General features: G+C 33.8%; 1 protein-coding gene and 1 long non-coding RNA gene across 3 annotated transcripts in view; both read right to left on the minus strand.

The window, feature by feature from the left end:
• The window catches only part of LOC125060651 (histone-lysine N-methyltransferase PRDM16-like), a 143,616-nt gene that overhangs the window by 111,386 nt on the left and 10,914 nt on the right, over positions 1 to 21,316 (minus strand). The window lies entirely within an intron of this gene.
• LOC125060653 lies at positions 17,085 to 18,386 on the minus strand. The gene is made up of 2 exons (XR_007118896.1): positions 18,189 to 18,386; positions 17,085 to 17,746 (listed from the first exon to the last, which is right to left on the minus strand). It is a non-coding gene; the product is annotated as an uncharacterized LOC125060653 (long non-coding RNA).

Consider the following 21,316-nt stretch of genomic DNA (forward strand, 5'->3'; position numbering starts at 1 on the left):
TCGAGAAAATCTACCATACTGTTATGATACCATTTAAAATATAAATTAATCGAAAGGAACTTCGTTCCATCCGGGTGTCCCTTGACACCTCTCAAGTTTTTTATTTTTAAAATGAAGTATCAGGAAGGCTAGGTATATAAAAAAATAAAATATGTTTATTATTGAATATAAGGTACATGTATCACTTATTCTACGTCATTAAATTTTAATCGGTAGAAATACCTACTCATCGGCAAAGAAGACAGAGGGTGTAGGCCGAGAGAAAAAGCCGGCGTAAAAAACTCTCGATACTCTTTTTAAATAGAAAATCATCAAACAACACTTATTTTCAAACAAATATTGCAAATTAATTGGAAGTAGCCTGTCCAACACTAATCCCAGGCACTTTTACCAACTAGATAATCGTTAACTTTATAGTAAGCCTTTTCACACAGCTTTTCTTAAATTTATTAAAAGGCAGAGATAAAAGAGCCTTTGGGATTTTATTAAAGAAAATTAAGTAATAAAATCCTCATAGCATTTAACATTAAAATCAATAGTTAGATATGTTAAAAATATCTTACTAGAATAAAGCCATCCTAAAGAATTAGTGTAGTCAAACAAAATTGCCTGAAAGTTGATAACGGTGTGATTAAGGGGAATAAGATAGTACAATGGCATGCGATCTAAAATTGGTTTGTTACAGCTAATAACTACGTTTGTTTTTATACTTCCAATTAGAAGCCGTTTCGGGAATAGTCGGGACTTAACTAGCGGAATATTTACAAATAGAATCTATTAGAATCTATTATTGAAGAAGTAGCTAGTACTCTCTCGTTTTCTAAACAAAATATGTGTAATAAGTTATCGCGCGGCAAGCGTCGGGGAGATAAAAAAAAATAAAAAAAATACGAGTGGCCTGTCGCGGATTTCCACTGCTAATATAAACAATATTACTCAAGGTCAAGGTATAATTTTAATAGTATTTGAATCTGTCCAGTCACTGCGATGACGCATACCTACCCTGAAACGCTGAAAGGATATATACAACTTATCGAACTTAGCCTCTGGGGCCTGACAAAAAAGGCCCGTAGGAGGCCCCGACATGTAAAAACGGATTGGGATCCAATCACCGTAGCCAATGATAGATTAGCCGCCCGCGCGGCACAACAAGTCAAAATCAGACTATAGTAAAAAAACCGGGGAAGGCATGTTTACTTCGCACTTCGCTCCCTACAGTAAGTTTCCATGCCCTTCAGGTAATTGACCACCCCGCTATAGCTCAAGCCGAGGTCCGAGCCCGAGACGTTCTTGCGAACAACGAGATTTTATTAAAAAAAAATCCATTGTAGCCTTTCGGCCAGTCAGTGGTTAGACTGGTCTAGGATCCTCCCTTAGGCTGGTTGCTGAACAGTACAGCGTCCAACATAGTTTATTTATTACCAACAATGCGTGACAAAGAGCACACATATCCTTAAACGTTGGTATCCATTCCCCAGAATAGGAGTTGTTTTGTTTACTAACTAATACTATCAACTAAGACCGAATCGAAGACCTAACTACATATAAAATAAACTGAAATAAATAAGTTATTATTATTACAAACATACAAATATATCCTCCGTATTAGTATAATACATTTATTATTAATTCAAAGAACAGTATACAAATTGAATTGTATAACAGAGCTGTTTAACGGTTTTCTTATAAGAACGTAGTGACTAACGCCAGTCTTTCTAATATATGTATCTGATAATGTACCAGATTTGAACTTAATAAACGTATTGGAAAATATGACTATTTTCACTTGGGCATCGCATGAACACAAGTAATATATTAAATTAGCCTGTTTATTGCGATTGCCAAGTCATATTTATTAAAAAAATTACAGATTTGCAATATTGATGTGGTTAATATATTATAAGATGTTGTTTTTGGCATAAAAACTGCGTTGCGAAAAGTTATTTTTATATGTTATGTTTTCGATGTCTCTTATATTTAAAGACTACAAAACATCAGAAGGACAATTATCAATTCGTCTGTTTTGCACTTTTTTGTATAGTATGAGTTCGAGAATTATTTCATAATATAAAACATCTCCTAAATATGAGCTGTATTTATATCACCATAGATAACTATAATATTGTCTATACTCTATGTAACACGTTGACCGATGATATTGTTATATCCAGTAATCAATTACGCACATTTATTGCCGTTGTAACTGAGTGGCAGATTTCTTTGACATCTAACCTCTGTTCTAACATCGACCAGATTATGTTGACCTCTCACATCAGATATTCGTGATCATTTGTGCTTAATAATATTTTATAGGATATATTTCGGGATTTCATACTTATATATATATATACATAAAGACCCATGTGTATGCAATCGTTTGCATTAAGCAGTGTTTGACAAGTGGCGACTCTCATTCTTGAGGTTATTCGATCCCCTGCTGTACACCAATAGACTTTCTATGTGCATCTAACACTCAGTCAGTGTAGAGGAATCAGTCACCCACGTAGTCCTGGAATGCGAGCCTATGGTTTCCCAATGAACAGAAATCCTTGGAACAGTGAAGTCGCTACGTGAAGCCTGTGAAGGGGCCAGGAAACTACTGTACTTCTGGAAGGAGCTAGGCTGGCTTAGTTAGCCAGGACTTTTCGCACAACAGACCAAATGGGCGTCGAAGTGCGGACACTCGTATGAAGGAAAACACCGTCAGAAAACCATCCGTCAGATAAAAAAATCATGTGTCAGAAAGCTGATCACCTACTTGTCTGTGAAATAAAAATTATCAAAGAAACGGATGCAATCTGACGCAAGACCGGCTCTAGCACTGGATTATTATTATTATTCGTTTGCATTATTATTATGATTATATCAGCATTTTTATAAAATCTATATTTACTTAATAAGAGTCCGTGTAAGATATTTTTATGAAAATGTTATTACAGTAGTAGGTTCTTGAACACCTTAAGTGTACATTGGTAATAAGATTCGAAGTACAAAAAACATTACGTATTTGACCAAATTTTTCGTATAACTTAAATAAATCTATCCATGACATTGGGAGCTCTATCTCGCTGGTCCATGGGGTGTTTAAATGACAGGCGCCATCTGTGCGAACCTATAAAACTACCCTTATTGAATGTGATAGTTTCTTGTAAGTGGCAATATTTAAGGGGCGCTGTGAGATTTTTAAAAGGTTTTTGAGATTCGTAAAGTGTTTTTATATTGTTATACAAACTGTTTGATGTCATTTTGACGTAAGATGCAATATTTAAAAAAAAATCCAAGGCTTCTTTACTTACACTGTTAATTTTTACTATTATTATTATTACATTATTTTTCTTTTTTTGCGTCTGAGGTGCAAACTGTTGTGGTATCTGGCAGAATGGCCAGCGCTGTGAAACACGTCTGCTTCACAGCCATGGCCAGCTACAACCACAACACACACACACTTAAAATGTACCTCATTCCTTAAAAAAATATTTTGTTGTTCTTCTTTCTTTTTTTGATTATTATTATTTTGTGTGTCTCTGTGTGTCGTTAGTAATAAATGGCATGTCTCTGTCTATATGTTCAGTGTATATAGCTGTCGCTTCAAGATAGTGTGAATCCTCCGAAAATCAGTGTCGTTGGTGACAACAACTCAAAGCTGAGTTGGCCCCATTTTTGATTAAACCAGTGGTGATTGTATTTCTTTTCTTTATATTAATTAAATCAATGTTTTTTTCTTTCTAAATTTAACATCTAATTAATAAAAATAGTAATACATATTAACCAAAAACTTAATACACACAATAATAAAATACAGTAAAAATTAAAATATAAATTACATTAGATTAGATTAACTAATTACTTATTTAAAAAACCAAACAAAACACGTTGAAATATAAAATAGGCATTTAAGACAATGTTTATTATAAATTAGAGATAAACTTAATTTATTTTTACTTTATAAGTTTTATTATAGACCTACTGCAGCTGGAAGCTAGCAATTGGCGAGAGGTGATGGTTTTAGTAGATGAATATTTGCATTTTTTTATGTATCTAAGATTAAGATAATACTGTATTGAGTGTTGCCTATACAAAATATGGATTTAAAACACTCAAAAAAATATCTCCTAAAATTAATTGCAATATTTAATAACGATAATATCAAGTCAATTAAGCAGTTCAGAATACATAAAACCGCTGTCTTGTTTTCCACCACAGTTATCATAATATTCAATCTGACGCGGTCAGAAATTGCCCCCTTGCCCCCTTTATGGATATTTCGCCCCCCGGGGGACACTTGACCCCTCCTATCTGAAACATCATCTACCCCTAAAATGAACTAATGGGCAAAACGTCACGATAGAGAATCTGGATGTGCCATGGTCAAATGGTCAGAAATTTTACTTACAAACAACTCAAAAATTTTTCATTTTAGTAAGTAGTTAATAAAAATTCTTTTATTTGTATTAATGCTATATTGAACTAATATCATTCCAACACACAAATATATAGTATTTATAATATTCTAACCCACATAGTAATAATAATGAAAAAAATATTTAAATAGAACATTAAAACAAATGTAAACAAGTATATGGGTGTGGAAATGTATGTATGTATATTTGTGTGTGGGAATTAAATTAAACATATTGCTTTGGATCATATTATGATTCCTGTTAATGACCCTTTTGATCTTGACTTCATTTAATACCACTCCTCACTCGTTTAAGTCAGCTGTGATGAAAAAAACATATTGTTACACTAAGCACTAAGCTAATGACTTCATAATAATATAACTTTGAATTAATCTTTAAGCAATACCTACTATTAATTCAATAAATAATTGGCGGGCTACACAGCTTGCATAAACAATTATAGATGGACGGTAATAAATTGGAAAGACCCACCAGAGTAAAGATGGGTAGAAGAGTAGAGTAAGAAGGGACGTTACCCTCTTGCAAGGGCTAGCTTAAAGAAGTTGACGGGGAAGACAGCCCAAAAATAATCAAGTTAGAAAGATAGAGCCGAGGGGCTTTTACTCTTTAAGAGGTCCTTGATATTATAACATAGTTATGTACAAATGAAGGTATGTGTGTATCTTTAGTAAATAGTGTTGTTTCAAATAAATAAGGCTTTATTAATTAAATGTATTAAAAGTTCTGTCAATAAGGTAAGCTATTAGCAAATTTTTATTCGTCACATCCAGTCTCTTTACATCTAATTTCATAACAATGGTGACAATTATTTGCTATTTTTGCTACTTCACTTTAATACCATAAACATAATTTCCCTCACATAAACTTAATTACAGATAACATATTCTAAGCGTTTGACTTATATTACACTAGGTTTTCTATGAATTTCATTTTATTTTATCTTCTTAAAATTCAGTGTGTTATTTCCTAAATAAATAAAAAAGTATTTCTAAATTATTATTTACCTTAGTACTTCCTTTTTAATTGGAATTCCAATTAAAAAGGAAAACGGCTGGGCCAGAACGAGCCAGGACAAAGCGGACTTGTTTGCGAACTATCTAACAAGCTCCTTTAAACCTAATGTAACACTGGACAACTCATCAGATGAATATGTTGACCAAGTTCTAAATCAAGACCTTCAAATGGATCATCCCCCTAGACCTGTGTCGCCTGCAGAAGTCATAAAAACTATCAAATGCCTGGACAGTAAAAAGGCACCAGGTTACGACCTGATAACTAAAGAAGTATTGATGGAACTACCGAGAAAGGCTATGATCTTCATCACTATACTCTTCAATGCTATGTTACGAATAGGCTACTTCCCAGTTGCGTGGAAAATCTCAGAAATCATCATGATTTATAAGGCTGGCAAACTGATGACCGAAAAAACATCCTACCGACCAATCAGTCTGTTGCCTACTCTTTCCAAGGTATTGGAAAAGACAATACTTCGTAGAATTGTGCCAAGCCTTGTGGAGCGCAAAGTAATACCAGATCATCAATTCGGCTTCAGACAATACCATGGCACAGTGGAACAAGCTCACAGAGTATGTGACGCCATAAGAAAGTCCTTAGAACAAAGGGAATACTGCTCATCAGCATTTCTGGATATCCAACAAGCATTTGACAAGGTCTGGCACAAAGGCCTGCTATGTAAGATCAAGCAGAATATTTCCCACTCTTACTTTCCAATATTCAAATCTTACCTAGAGGATCGCATATTTTATGTAAAAGAAGGTGACGCCACTTCGGAATTTCAAAACATTGATGCCGGGGTACCACAAGGATCTGTTCTCGGCCCCATGCTCTACACGTTGTACACTGCTGACCTGCCGCTATTGCCAGGAATAACCACAGCAACATTTGCAGACGACACCGCTATATTAGCAAGCAATAAAGACCCAGGACTTGCATCAGAGGACTTGCAGAAAGGCCTTGACAAAGTTAACGAATGGCTGCAAAAATGGAAAATAAAAGCTAGTGCCGCGAAGTCAGTACACGTGACCTTCACCCTTAGAAGAGGAGACTGCCCACCTGTAAAGTTGGACCAATGTATTCTGCCCCACAGCGACCATGTAAGATATCTTGGCTTACACATTGATCGTGGATTAACGTGGAGGCACCACATCAAATGTAAAAAGCAGGAGCTACAGCTAAAGTACAACAGCCTTTACTGGATGCTAGGTAGAAACTCAAAACTTTCTCTAGATAACAAACTTCTTATATATAAAGTCATCCTTAAGCCCATTTGGACATATGGCCTCCAACTATGGGGCAGCGCAAGTGATACCAACATAAACATACTCCAGCGACAACAGAACAAGATCCTAAGAGCAGTTGCAAAAGTACCCTGGTACATTACAAACAACGAAGTTCACGAGCACCTCAACATAAGAACAATCAAAGAAGAAATCCGGAGACTGGCAGCTAAGTACAAAGAGCGGCTAAGCTGTCACCCGAATACACTTGCTCGCCAACTCACCATTAGACAGTATGTGAGTCGACTAAAACGTCACCATATTCTAGAGCTAGAAGACCGGCAGTAGCTCTAGACAGAAGATGAGTAGATGCTTCCAATGGGAAGTCACTCCACATGACAGCACCACAGAAAAAATTTGCTCATAGCCTTGGGGCTGATTGCAAATAACCGCAGAAAAAAAAAAAAAAAAAAAAAAACCTTAGTACTTAGTACATATATACTAATATTAATAAAATTAAAAACACGGTGAAGTGACTGGTGAAGTTTGTAGAGGATAAACTCTGGATCTACTGAAGCGATTTTAATAATTCTTTCACCAATAGGAAGCCACGTGCTATATATATTAACTGAACCAAAAAAGTATACTTAATATATAAGTTAGAGAAAAAACGGTTCAACGAATACGCTGCCGTCTAAATTCTAGAGAAAACTTGTAGAGATATGTAACACCTACAAAGTCAGCAACAACGTAGCTATTGTTATTTATATGGCAACATAATAATTTAGAATATATAAAATACATCACAAATAAGAAACTACAAATCTAGTAAATCAGCATTCGCGAATAGTTTACTGTAAGCGCATATAAAAAGCCAGCCGAGCTAACATTTCACAAAAACTTGAGACTTCGTGGGTCCTATCTGGGCTATAGACACCCCCTTACCTAATCTGGGGGTATATATCACCCGTGGTGTTGCTATCATAACACATTAGCATATTCGGAAGTTTGAATATTAATGGGATACATTAATATTGTTGCCACTGTATCCTATTTCTCGTTTCACGAAGCATTTGTCAAAGCTTTAAAAAAAAAACACTTACCTCTAGAATTTACATGTTATTTAAAATATGTCATATGCGTTAAATTCAAGTAAAATATTTTTAAATCGAATCATAGATGAAAATTTACAATTAATTATTGAATAAATTTATTCAATAATGATACATAATTAATAAAAAAAATCAAAATAAACAAATATAAAACAAATTATAAAAATTTTGGTAGTGTTTTAATAAAGCATTTCCTCGCTGGATTGCGGTACTTATTGAGCGAGGAAAGCACCAGCCTTGCTATTCTGTAACTCACTTTTCGAATTCTCACAGCGCTTTTCGCACCGGCGGTCGCGCTCTAATCAGTCGTGAAGCACTCATTTTACGATTTGGCATTCTGATAAGGAGGATGTAGTTTATTGTTTATCAGAATGCCAAATCGTAAAGAGAATTCGAAAAGTGAGTTACGGAATCGCAAGGCAGCTCTGGAGTCACCAGTACTATCTACCAGGCACCAACCTAAATCTTTGATTAGCAGCTAAAACGACCTAAGAGTCTCTATTCCAAACGCAATAAAATCAATTTGAATTATAGAACTATCATATAATCATTAAATAAAATCCTTTAATGTAGAAGTTCTTATAAAATAAACGTTTATAGGCCGACGTAGGTAATCTAGGCCTATAAACGTTACGTCCGATAGTAGGGCAATTTCAGAACACGGTAATGACATCTATTAGAGCTCGCCATCCTGTCGCATAATAACCCCGCATCATGGGCGGAGCGAACACAACCTACTTTCAGTGGGCTCGAAACACGTTATGTCAAACGTTTTAATTGCGTTGCTGCAAAGTACTTTAAGTTTTTATAAGTTTGAACGAATTTTGCTTTATGTTAGGTGAGGTGCTACTGATATATATTTTACTAGCAGACCGGCCAAGCGTTGCTGTGGCTAAGGTTTTTGTTATATTACATAGTAGTAACCTATTCAAGGGAAACTGTAGGAGAACACCAGTCATGGGGACCACCATGCTTTTTTGGTGGTTATGCCATTAAATTGTAGCTTATGTGAAACGTTAGTACTTTCAACACAGCGCCATCTGTTAGAATTGTGACTATCAAATAATAAACAAATATTTTGCAATAAAATAATTTTGCGGGTATAAATTGAGATGTAAGCTATCCTATCTTTTAAGTTGGATCAAACTACACACGGTGTGCAAATTTGATTGATATCGGTTCGGTAGTTTAGGAGTCCATCGCGGACAGACAACGTGACACGTAATTTATATATATTAAGATAAGCTACAAAGTTGTGCAGTGTGAAGCTACAGCTAAGCTTTTTCTTAAGATTCAATCCCCGGCAACTGATGGTCATGTGTGCGGTGAAGGAAAACATTGTGAGTGTTTCAAGCACAGGCCTACTTGCCTATTAGAAAAAAATGATCTCGAAACAGATACAGAAATATGAGGTCCAGGCCTAAAAGGTAATACAATAAGTCTTTTGGTATCCTTTATAAGCAAGAACATGTCCTTACATATACATAAATTAAAATAATTTGCGAAATGGGAGCAATACAAATATTTTTTTATTCATTTCTTGAACTGAGGAAAAGATTTGTTTTATTTAGTACTTAGGTTTTTACTCCGTTAAACCAGTCTCTTTGTTTATGTAATAGGAGGCAAACGGGCAGCAACTCGCAAGTGCGTTGCCGGCCTTTTAAGAATTGGTATGATTTGAGAACTAACAGTAAATGTAAACTTAGAAGCATCTAATATACATTTCTGTTTTTGACGTTCATTTAGACGATTGTATACCTATATGATTAAATGATTTTGAGTTTTAAATTGGATTGTTTTAGAGCTTATAAATGAATAAATAGGTCCCTGATGAAGGTTATTACTAACACTTTGTTTTGGGATACTTAAATTCCAGTGGGTTAACACAGCTTACAAAATGTTTCAATAGATGAGTGGATCTAGGACACAAGTTTTTTTAGTACTACAGAGAGTTAAAACTTAAGTTTTTATTACCATAATTAATAGTTAAAGCGATGGTTTTGGTTTTTGCTACCACTGACGTGACTAATATCTCAACTATAATCACCTGCTTTAATAACCACGATGGTTAAACATAATTAACTTGCAAAGACCAGTCTAGACTACCAATCTTAGTTTAAATCTGACGTAAAACTGTTTTTAAAATTTCACATAAAAAGATAGACGTAATCTTTAAACATACTAATCAAGAGCGAAAGTTTGTGATGATAAAAGGGATAATCGCTGGATTTATTGATAAGACTTTGTTACTAATAGAAAGACGCGTTATTTGTGAGTGTGATAGCCTATGTATTAACCCTAAAAATAAAAAAAAGAGTTTCTTGGTAGTCAGATTTGCAAGTAGAAAAAACGTTCGAACGTTTCTTACGAATGCTGCCTTAACAAGAGAGATATATAATTGAGTTTTAGACTAAAGGTGAAGGGCTTTTATATTGAATAAAAACAAGTCGTCCGCCGCGTCTAAAAAAAAATCTGTGACGCTACCACCTATTTAGGTTTCAGATTTCTGAATCTGTTTCATGATCATTTTTAAATCTAATAGGCAAGTAGGTGATCAGCCTCCAGTGCCTGACACACGCCGTCGACTTTTTGGGTCTAAGACATGTCGGTTTCCTCACGATGTTTTCCTTCACCGTTCGAGCAAATGTTAAATGCGCACATAGAAAGAAAGTCCATTGGTGCACAGCCGGGGATCGAACCTACGACCTCAGGTATGAGAGTCGCACGCTGAAGCCACGCCGCGTCTACTTGCCTATAAACTCCACCACACGGCACACGGTTTTCACCAATATCTAGGATCATACGTATAAAATTATTAAACAAAATAAAACCGATTCACCTTGGAGTCTATAATATACAATTATTATCACCAACAATAGAATCTATAATTTTCGTACAAGAAACAGGACAAAAGACTGGACATGTCGTGTGATCGAGGCTCGCGTGTCGGCGTGTCGTGGCCGACAATAAAATTATAAGTCGAGCACAGTGACAATCCACTGATTTACGCGGGCACACACGCGAATATACTAATACTTTTTGTAAACGGGGGGAAAATGGAATGATGGTATGTGAACCACCCATACTACCTTAGGTATAGTAGTATAATATTACAGCTGAAAATACGTGAATTATACACTAAAGAAAAACATTGTGATACCATCGTACTCTAAGATTCGAGATTTAGCGTCAAATATGTACTAAGTATTGAATGTAGAAGGTACTAGTTAAATATCGATTCGGAATCTTACCCAATCAATATGATTACGCGCAGGCACAGGTTTATCTAGCTAAATAAAAATAGGGCAAGGTCCGACTTTTTAATCCACTGTTTTATGTTTACAAATATGACCGATATTTTGACAGTTTGTCAGCAAAGTTAAAAAACACACTGGCAGGAGGTTCATCTGTTATTAAATGCCCATGGAGAAACTGTCAAATTTGATCTGAATCTGATTCCCGGTATGGTATTGCGACGTGGAAGGGATGTTCAATTTCTTTCTGCTTTATATTGACTCTTGTTTAAGCCACAGACATACCTTTATACTTCTTGCATGTTTGAACAAAGACTAAGGAGGCGGACAGGCGTATGTATGATAGGTGGCGCTACACGCTCGAAGCTTAATGAGCCTTAACCATATTTTCTTTCAATTCTATAATAAAAGGCTATAATAACGTCTTTAAATTTCCGGCTACTGCTCACGCAAACGTTGCTTTATATTCAGTTTATAAGATGTAAAAAATATGACAGTTACAAGGTAAATTGTAATAGATTGTCCAAACAGTAACAAATTTCTATAACGTATAGAATAAATACCTTGTATTGTATAGTGTATACTATGTTAACTAAGCCCAAAGACTCTTGAAAGAATTGGATAAGATTGGAGTATTAAAATTGGCAGACACAGATATATGGGAAAGATGCTGCGGAAAAGGACCTACCTACGCGGGGTATAAAGGTAGCGTTGTCTAGTTTCGGAGGCAAACGATTTGGATCGCTGCGCCAGCGGAGAAAGTATATATAGCTACCAATACTAGTATTGTAAAAGTTATGAGTGTAAAACGCCAAAAAGATTTTTCTGAATTATAGCATATTGAGTTCTGATTCTCTGCTAACCCATGTAAGAACAATACAAATAATATAAAACAGTTGAATTAAAAATTTGAGAAATTATTTTATTTCTGGGAACTTTTCGGAATTGGGAATAAATTTATATCATTTCCCTGTTGCAATAATAAATTCATGTATTTAAATATAAAGTGTAAAAATGATCAAGGATATCTTAGGAATTATTAAAATTCGGGCCAAGCCTGTCAGTTTGATAAACTCAAGAGATACCTAAGAAAGGTTTAGTTATAATTAATTACGGTTTAAAAAATAGCATGGGTGGAAGCTCAGAAAATTGTCTTCGGTTTACGCAAATACTGAAATATATCTCGACACTTTTCATGTACTGTCGGTTTAAGTGTTCAATTCACCAAACAAAAGAAGTGAATAATCCACTTAACTCCGAGTGTAAATGGGGGAAGAAAATTCCGCATTCCGACACGGAAGGTAAGAAAATGGCACGAAATTACTCGACAGATAAGCGATAATACCGCCGGTGCTGTCTACTCCACTTAAAATTCAATTCGAATACTTCCCAAATTACCCACTTAGTTGTAATAACGTTTAATAGTTGTAACATCATTTGAATTAGGAATTCCGTCTGCTGTTTTAATGCTTTTACGGATTTAGAACTGAACTTAATTTGAAACTTTTTAGACTATTTAATAAGTGCTGGCTGGTAATAAAAAAATATGGTATTGGAAAGAAAAATTGAATTTAAACCCACGACCTAAGAGATCATATGTCTAGTACGCTCACAGCTGAAAAAAACCCTAAATTTGCAAGTTTTTTTACGGACCAAATTCGTTCAGAAATACTCAATTCAAAAGTTACGTCTTTGTAATAAGCTTATTGTTACGTGAATTATTAGTTAAATTACATAGAAAAACACACTAATACAAGATGCAAATTTCGCGTTCCCAATATCCCTTTGTTTGCGCAAGATTGCAAATTGAAATTTAATTGCACGATATACATTGCCACGACTAAATTGTATTTAAGTAGCACAACTATTAAAAACTCGGCAATTTTTCTTTAACAACCTTTACTCACGTGAACCTTTGTTACGTCCGTATTGTGTCTTATCCAAGAAAATATTTTAATTAAACGACCGCCTAAGGAATTGTTTTCTTTGTACTTCTTTACCTTGACCTGTTATAATCCAGCAAACCACTATAGGTCTAACCCTTAGATTGCTTTACTTTATAGGCAATTAGACTGTTAAATAAATAAATAAATAAGCCCAAACGGACAGGAGGCTAATCTGATGTTAAGTGATACATCAGATGGACAATCACATTGCCTGAAGGCTGTGCGTTTGCTGGACTTTAATGCCCGCCTTCCACTGCGAGAGGAGACGGACCCATTACTGACTCCGCTATACTCGTAACGATGATTTTCATATAATAATTAAAAAATAGCTTAAATTAAAAAAAAACATAAAATATTGTTATTTTATTTTAGGTAAATTCACTCGTGTAATTTTAATTACTGAATAAACTATCAAAATCAGAAAACTTTATTTAAAAAATCATTTTGTCCTTGTCTCACGAAATGGGAAACGAATGAGAGGCATTGAGATAAGTTTTAAAGAAAGCATTGGTAAGTGCCTATCTCGAACCGAATTCGCTGTTTTGCTGGTAATTTTTTTTTGTGCTTAACAAAAATTTCTGGTATTCCTATGTGTCTTTATTTTGTCTTGTATATATTTTAATTGTTGAGAATTTTGTTAATAAGAAATGTTGACATACGCAAAAAAACAAAACTTACAGACGCACTTGTACACGTTGTAAGGCTTAAATGGAAATGGGCAGGTTATATTGTCTGAGCGCGTCATAAAAGATAGACACTTGAAATAACGAAATGGACTGGACCTACTGGAAAGAGAAATATAGGACGACAAAAGAAAAGATGGACAGATGACATTATAGAACTAGCGAGGAAAAACTGGATGAATGTTGCTCAAGACAAGGAGCAATGGAAAAATATGGAGGAGGCTATACCCTTAAAAAAACTAACTAAATTTTTTTTAAACTTATACTAATATTAAGGAACGTAAACGAACCAATTTTTGTATGGATTAATAAAGCTTTAATAATAATAATATTTTAATTGTATATTTATTATGTTTACCTAAATTGTCATTCATTTAAGATAGTTTGTAACATATACCGTAGATTAGGTACTGTGATATGATGTAGTAAACTTTAATGAATAAATAAAGACAGAAACTTTCAGTTACCTGCTAAGCTATCCCCAAGCTAGAGACGTCAACTAGAATTGCGTGAACAACTATAATATAATTACGTGTAATAAAATATCTTTGACCCAACATGACATAGTCTTATTTATTATGGTACGCCCATTTCATGAGCTTTGATGGTATCGTCGGCCTACCACGCGTCGAAGATCGGCCATAAGTCAAAAGTCACGAAGCTAGTTAACGTTAATTGACGTGACTTGGCTTAAGCACTTATAAGCTTATCAAAAACTTAACCTATATACAATGTAATGTCTAATAGGGTGAACTCAGAAGGAATATTTCATCAGCGTACCCTTAATAAGAAATAGGCTCATTGGTCTAGGGGTTAGTACCCTTGACTGCGAATCCATCGGTCCCGGGTTCGATCCCCGGATGAGACAAACATCGATGTGATGAGCATTTGGTGTTGTGCTTAGGTCTTGGGTGTTTAAATATGTATTTATATGTCTATCTATCTATAATATGTATGTATATCCGTTGCCTAGTACCCATAACACAAGCTTCACCAGCTTAGCATGTGTCAATTGGTGTGACTTGTCCAATCATATTATTATATATTATTACAAATAAATAAATAAATAAATAAATTATTATTATTTTATCAAAAGTACTAACTTTTTTATGAACATACAAACACTTCACTTTGAATAAAGTGCTTACTCATGGACACCTGCTTCATTGCGTGTTGCTAACCTTTGAAATGGTACGCTATTCTTGAAAGCTACGTCGTAAGAGGCTACTGGCAGCTGTTTCCACAAAGATGTGGAAAACAGAAAGAGCTTTAAAAGTGTGTGAACGTCAAGTAGGTGGAAAGGAATTTCGCATTCTGCCTCTACGTCAGATGATAGGCGAAACATTTCATCAGAGCGCTCTCCATTATATGCGTTAGAAGATACCATCTGTCTCTGCAATATTTTGACAGTTGACAGAAAGTGACTCCTAACAGGCTAATTTAGATTTTATGAATAAGGTGTTATATTACTAATATAACAAAGAGATCTTCTTTTGTTTGACTTAAGTACTGGACGGAATCATGTACGGATTGGAACTAGGTACATTATCCTAACATTTATTTCCAGTTTAGGACATAAATGGCAAGAAGTGCGTAGCTGGGTCGCTAGTTCTTTCAATACACATCTGTAGGCACGATGTGCATGTATGTTGTATCCATCTCAATTTGGTCTGATATCCTCTCCCTCTCTGTGGCTTAGTAGGAAATCTAGTAGAAAAGACAATTCGCCATAATTTTGCTATTGTATACAGCACTAATACGCAAAGTAGTTGTAAAGTTATTTTTGAAGTTTGAAATGTGCGTAAATATATGTTTTTGATACATTCCTACCTGGTCTGAAATCTTGATTGGAAATTAAAAAGTTCTATTGGGAAATAGGAAAGTGCCTAAGTGAACATAAGATTTTCATTTTGAACCTAAATACGTTATTAATAACGTTTTATTAGAAGTTGTGTAACAAAACAAATTGTCATGTAAAATTCATGCTTGTCGTAAATAGAGCATTTGAGATATCGTATATGGGATTTGTTTAATTAGTGCGTGTGCGCCGATAACCGTCCAATTACTCGTTTTACCACCAATTACTGTTTACGATGCTCTCAATAGTTAGTTTATTTGTTTGTGCGTTTTAATTGGATACAAACGGACAAATCCCAAATATAAAGCCAGCTATATGATTAAAAAATCATACTTCATAGATTTTTCTTAGGCAGAAAGGTATTTGGAGTGCGTTGAACATGAGATTTTGTCCCTAGATTCGAACCTTGGCTGTGCATCAAAAGACTTTATTTGCTATGTGCGAAGTTAACAGTCGTTCGTACGGTGAAAAACAACACCATGGTGATTTAGACACATAGGGCTGATCACCTATTTTCCTATTAAAGAACCATCTGAGGCCAAGAGCTGATGGTTTACTGGAAAGGAAATTTCCTGACATTCTAGAACAATATTTAAATAGCTTCTTTGGCTTATTTATCTAAAAAGAGCTTGGCAAAAAGTGTTAACTGCTAAAAATAGTTTATTTCATCATGTAGATGTCAATTAATTTCATTTGTGCTTTTATTGCGTTTCATTAATAAAAATATGTTACAATGCGTTATATGAAATTCGTAGATTAACTTTTTTAATATTGCTGCTATATGGTACCTAAACGGAGACATATGACGACTCATTGGTCTAGTGGTTAGTACCCCTCACTGCGAATCCATGGGTCCCGGGTTCGATCCCCGGCTGAGACGAACATCGATGTGATGAGCATTTGGTGTTTTTATATGTATTTATTTGTCTATCTATCTATAATATGTATGAATATCCGTTGCCTAGTACCCATAACACAAGCTTCACCAGCTTAGCATGGGACTCGGTCAATGGGTGTGAATTGTCTTTAAAAAAAAATATACATATAATATATATGTACATATATTAAATACAAGATTGGTATAAGTCGATTTACATATTTATACAATTAAAATCTGTTTATACAATTTCAACTAAAATTCTGTACCAGATGTGTTGACCTATACATCATTTGTAAAGCATTAGAAGACCAGAGCCAAGGACTAAATCTGATAAATATTTATAAATGTTTAACGAAATATTAATTATCAGCAGAATCTGTTGCGTGAGGGCTAAACGTTGTGAGCCTCTAGCATGATTATATACAGTCCTTAATATTTTACGCTTCTGTACGCAATTTTTGGGCTTATCGCTACGAAAAGGCCAGATAACCTTAATTGTGTGGTCTTTCTTTGACTTTTACTCAGAGGTTTTTTTTTAATTTCTTTATTTTACAATCATAACAAGTTACATTAGCAAACCGCTGTGGTTTATATTGATGTAACCATAACAGTCTTGTTTAGGAGCGCGACAAATGCATATAAAAGTAGTTTTTTTTAATTTGCTGTTTATATTGGTTGGCGTTAGACATTAAGTAGAGGAGAGTGACCAAATATGGAATACCATTTTGATTTTTAGGCATAATTTCCACAAGTGTTATAAATAAAAAACTTTTTGTGGTAATTATTAACAATCATATATTTGCACTTAAGTTTGTAATAAGTTTAGGTTTTATTGATTAGTTTAAGGTAAGAAAAAGTTTAAGAAACTAAATAACGATTTAGGTACCTAAATATGGAATAGGTACCCCAAATATGGAATACTATAAACACTATCAAAAATTGACCTTAAAATACACGAGACTCTTTGGAAACTTGGTATAATATAGAAAGGTACATAATTTTTTTAGAAAAATCACAAATCCAGGTCATCCATCCATCAAACTCTGGCACAGCGCAATCATTACATGCCCAGAGTCCACACATAAGATACTTGATCCATGTTTCCCCATGAGTATCATTCGAAAACAGCACACCACAGAAAATACACTGCGAATTTTCAGATTATGGAGCTGTATATCCTATCAAGGCATCGGGTTCACTGTCAGTATCAAAAAGCATCACCTCCTCATCATCTAAATTAGGCTTAGTCTTCTGTTTTAGTTTTTTTCCTTTTGATATTTTCTCATTCTGTTTTTAATTCTTGTTTTTTGCCAACACGACAGTTTTCTTTCCGAGTGTAGTAGCTGCGGCTTCTCCTGGAAAAAATTCGTTTTTCTGACATAATCAAAACAAAGTAGATATTGACACATCAAAGTATTTTCCAGCTTTTAAATAACCCATTTGTTTCTCTCTTACTAATTTTATTACTTCCGCCATATGCTCTGATTCCATTATTTTCGCTTTTTTTTCGAGTAAAAATTTTGGTAAAACATTAAAAAAATATATAATTAACAAAATCATCATGTCAGCTGATACTTCAGAGAACCAATTATGGAATAGTCCATAATTGGATACTGTGATCTGTCCATATTTGGATTTTCCAACGATTTCAAACTGACATTCAGATTTTTATATTTAAGAAAGTAATATCATCTAATACAGCTAAAATATACAAAAGAACGTCTAAACGGTCTCTAAAAGCTATAAAATCAATAATGTGTGCACTTTCTTTACGAAAAATACGTATTTTTAACATACCTTAGAAAGTTATGCGGTAGCGACAAAACAAAAAACTGTCACAATGACGAAAGCACTTGCTCAACTGACATGCTACAACTTGTACGCGTAAACGGGAGTAAATAGAGACACAAAATCATTGTTTATTGCGTATGTGAATTTGCATTTGGGAGAAATAGGGGTATTCCATATTAGGGATACTATCCCATATTTGGTCACTTTCCTCTATTATATATACCACCGATACAAATTCCATTTATATAAAACTCGTCACTAAATAGGCCTAGAATTCAGTTCTCGTACTAGTATTTCTCGCTCCAAGTTTTCGTCTGTCTCTGTTTGTCAGGTTGTCAGGTTTGCTTGTGCCAGATTTTTGCGGCCAATCAAGTGCCTACTTGGGGATATGATTGGAATCTTTTGAGTGTAGTAGTTTGACTTTGAGCGCCATCATTAATTGATTTTAAACATTTAGTAAAGTTTGTTAAAATTGATAAAATATTTAGGGTATTGAAACACAGTCGTTGGATTTTAGGTCGCTACTGATTATTTTTGTTTTGACAACACTGTTTATTTATTTATTAAAGTTCACCACATATATAAGAATGTTATAAAGTATATGTTACAAGCTATCTATTCTAAAATACATGGCAAATATGGTGAATATTACACTCACAATTTTAATTCTTACTAGTAATGTTTGTTTAAAAATGTCGATTAGGTACCAGATAGACACATAACAATACTTTTTAAAACTGTTAATACCTAACATAAAAAAATATGCAAGTAAAATGCAAAATGAAATTAATTTGCATAACTTCGCGACTTTCCGCATAAGCGATGCCTTCATTAACATTTCTCTCCATTTCTTATAATATACAGTGATTAGCTAAAAAATAGTAAAGCGATGTTTTAAATTACTTGTGTCATTTAAATTTGATCCGATCGTGCCTTTATTATAATAAGAAATGTTTGGTCTGGCTGCTAGTAAAAATGAGCGTTTATTTTGACTACGTTGGATTAGGCTCCATCAATTGTGAAGTTGTAACTCTCCCATATCACTATTATTGCGAATCCATCGGATAATAAGTATGTTTAATGGGATTGACAAATAAATATTTTAAATAATCAATTAGATTTTTTTAAATTCTAATTAGTATTAAAAAAGCATTAATCAGATTATATTTTATCTTTAATTTTGTGTTATTATACGTAGTCGTTTAGGTCGTCAGTAGGTATACACAATATATAACTATCTACCTGCAAACACAATGAATTCAAATTGATTACTGTATTTTTGCAAGTTATTTGAATTAAGAATCTTTTACCTAGGGATCTAGGCAAATGTCATAAACCATAGTCGAAAATGGAAAAGACCTCAGATTAAGGAAATCGTAAAACAAATAATCTTAATTTAAAAATCAATTATAGCTAAGATTCAAAAAAGGAATGTAATATACAAAACTAATAATTTATAATATACACATTATTACACAAAACTTATAAACCAAAATTTAATAAAGTTAAAACTATTGCCATAAAAAAAATTATGTAATGAAAAGCACCTCAAATAAAAGAACAAATACAGAAATCAAATATTCTTATTTTAAAAAGCCACTTTAGCATAGATTCAAAATAGGAATCTATTTAAAACCGGAACTTATCTAAATCAACAACGTCACAGAACAAACAACCAATTCTTAAATCAAAAACCCACTACCATCTTCAACGTTTGCGACGTGCTCAGACTAGTTTCAAGTTGACAATAGAAGATCGTTTCTCACTGTTATCAGTCTTATCATTGATAGATGGGGCGAGTTGCTTTGTCCACTGATGGATGACCTTCATCTTGATATTGCACTACACTTATTGATGAGATCGAATGTCATCTAAATTGATTAAATTCCAATTGACTTGAATAATTCGATATATTTATATGCCTTGTTTTAAGGGGCAATATTAAGGAGCATATTATTGTTCATTTTAATTTTTCTTGTACCTTCAAAATCCGTAATGAAGCGTTTTGTTGTTTCCTATAACATAGATTGTATATGTTCAAAATACATTTATACTACTTAATATTCCTAAATATGAAGAAAATGACCATAAACTAGCAAGCTTTAATAAAGTTCGTGTCTTGTAGCCATTATCAAAGCAGGCGACGTGAAGAGATAACATCGTATTACGCGCACTGGACAATAACCCAAAGATATACCTATATTAACGTATATGTCATGTTTTTTTACATTAAGACGATCGATTTAAATTCATTTTATTACTTATCATATTTTTTTATTATAAGGCGCCATAAAGTCGAAAACTTTTTTATACTGTTCACTAATAAATGATATCTGAGGTAAGTTTTTTTATTATGGTGTTATGTAAGGATGAAAAACAAATTAAATAAACACGAAATATGGAGTGGTAAGAAAACGTGGAGGCTGTTAGCTAGAATAGAACGGTAAAACAGAAAATGTTTGGCAGAGAAAGAATGAAAGTAGAAAAAATGTGCGTGTACTAGGTGTACACACGTAAGAAGTGAAACTTCTTTATGACCTTATTTTTCGAAAAATCATCTACTATATGCAACTTTACAGAAATTGGTTAAATAAAGTTAAATTAGATAAAGTTTAACAAAAGGCTTTTATTATCATAGACATGAATACAAATACAATTATTTCATTTTAACTTATTACTGTACTACTATGTAGTACTAAGATTATTACAGAATTTCATTAATTGTAATAGAATTATTAGTATTACTATCATTGTTATCGTTATTATATATTTTTGTTACTAATGGCTTCGAATCTCTTCGGATCAACCGTGGTAGGGACAAGAAAAAGATGGCGCGTAACCGAAAAATGTGACAAATGTGTGTAAATTTTTTTCCAACGCCGATAAAGAAGTTTGACTTCAAAAAGCAACATAGCGCGTAACCTGCTACAAAATTTCTCCCATAGGTACGTCGATAAAGAAGTTTCACTTCAAAAGATGGCGCGTAACGGAAAAATGTGACGCGTAACGAAAAAATGTTACACTAAATTTTTTTCCAACCCCGATAAAGAAGTTTCACTTCAATAAATGCCGTGTGAAGTGTGAAATGTATGTATGTTGTAACATTGCGCAATAAGATAAGTAATAGAGAGAAA

The sequence above is a fragment of the Pieris napi genome, chromosome 22 (assembly GCF_905475465.1).
Source record: "Pieris napi chromosome 22, ilPieNapi1.2, whole genome shotgun sequence".
Classification (NCBI taxonomy): Eukaryota; Metazoa; Arthropoda; class Insecta; order Lepidoptera; family Pieridae; genus Pieris; species Pieris napi.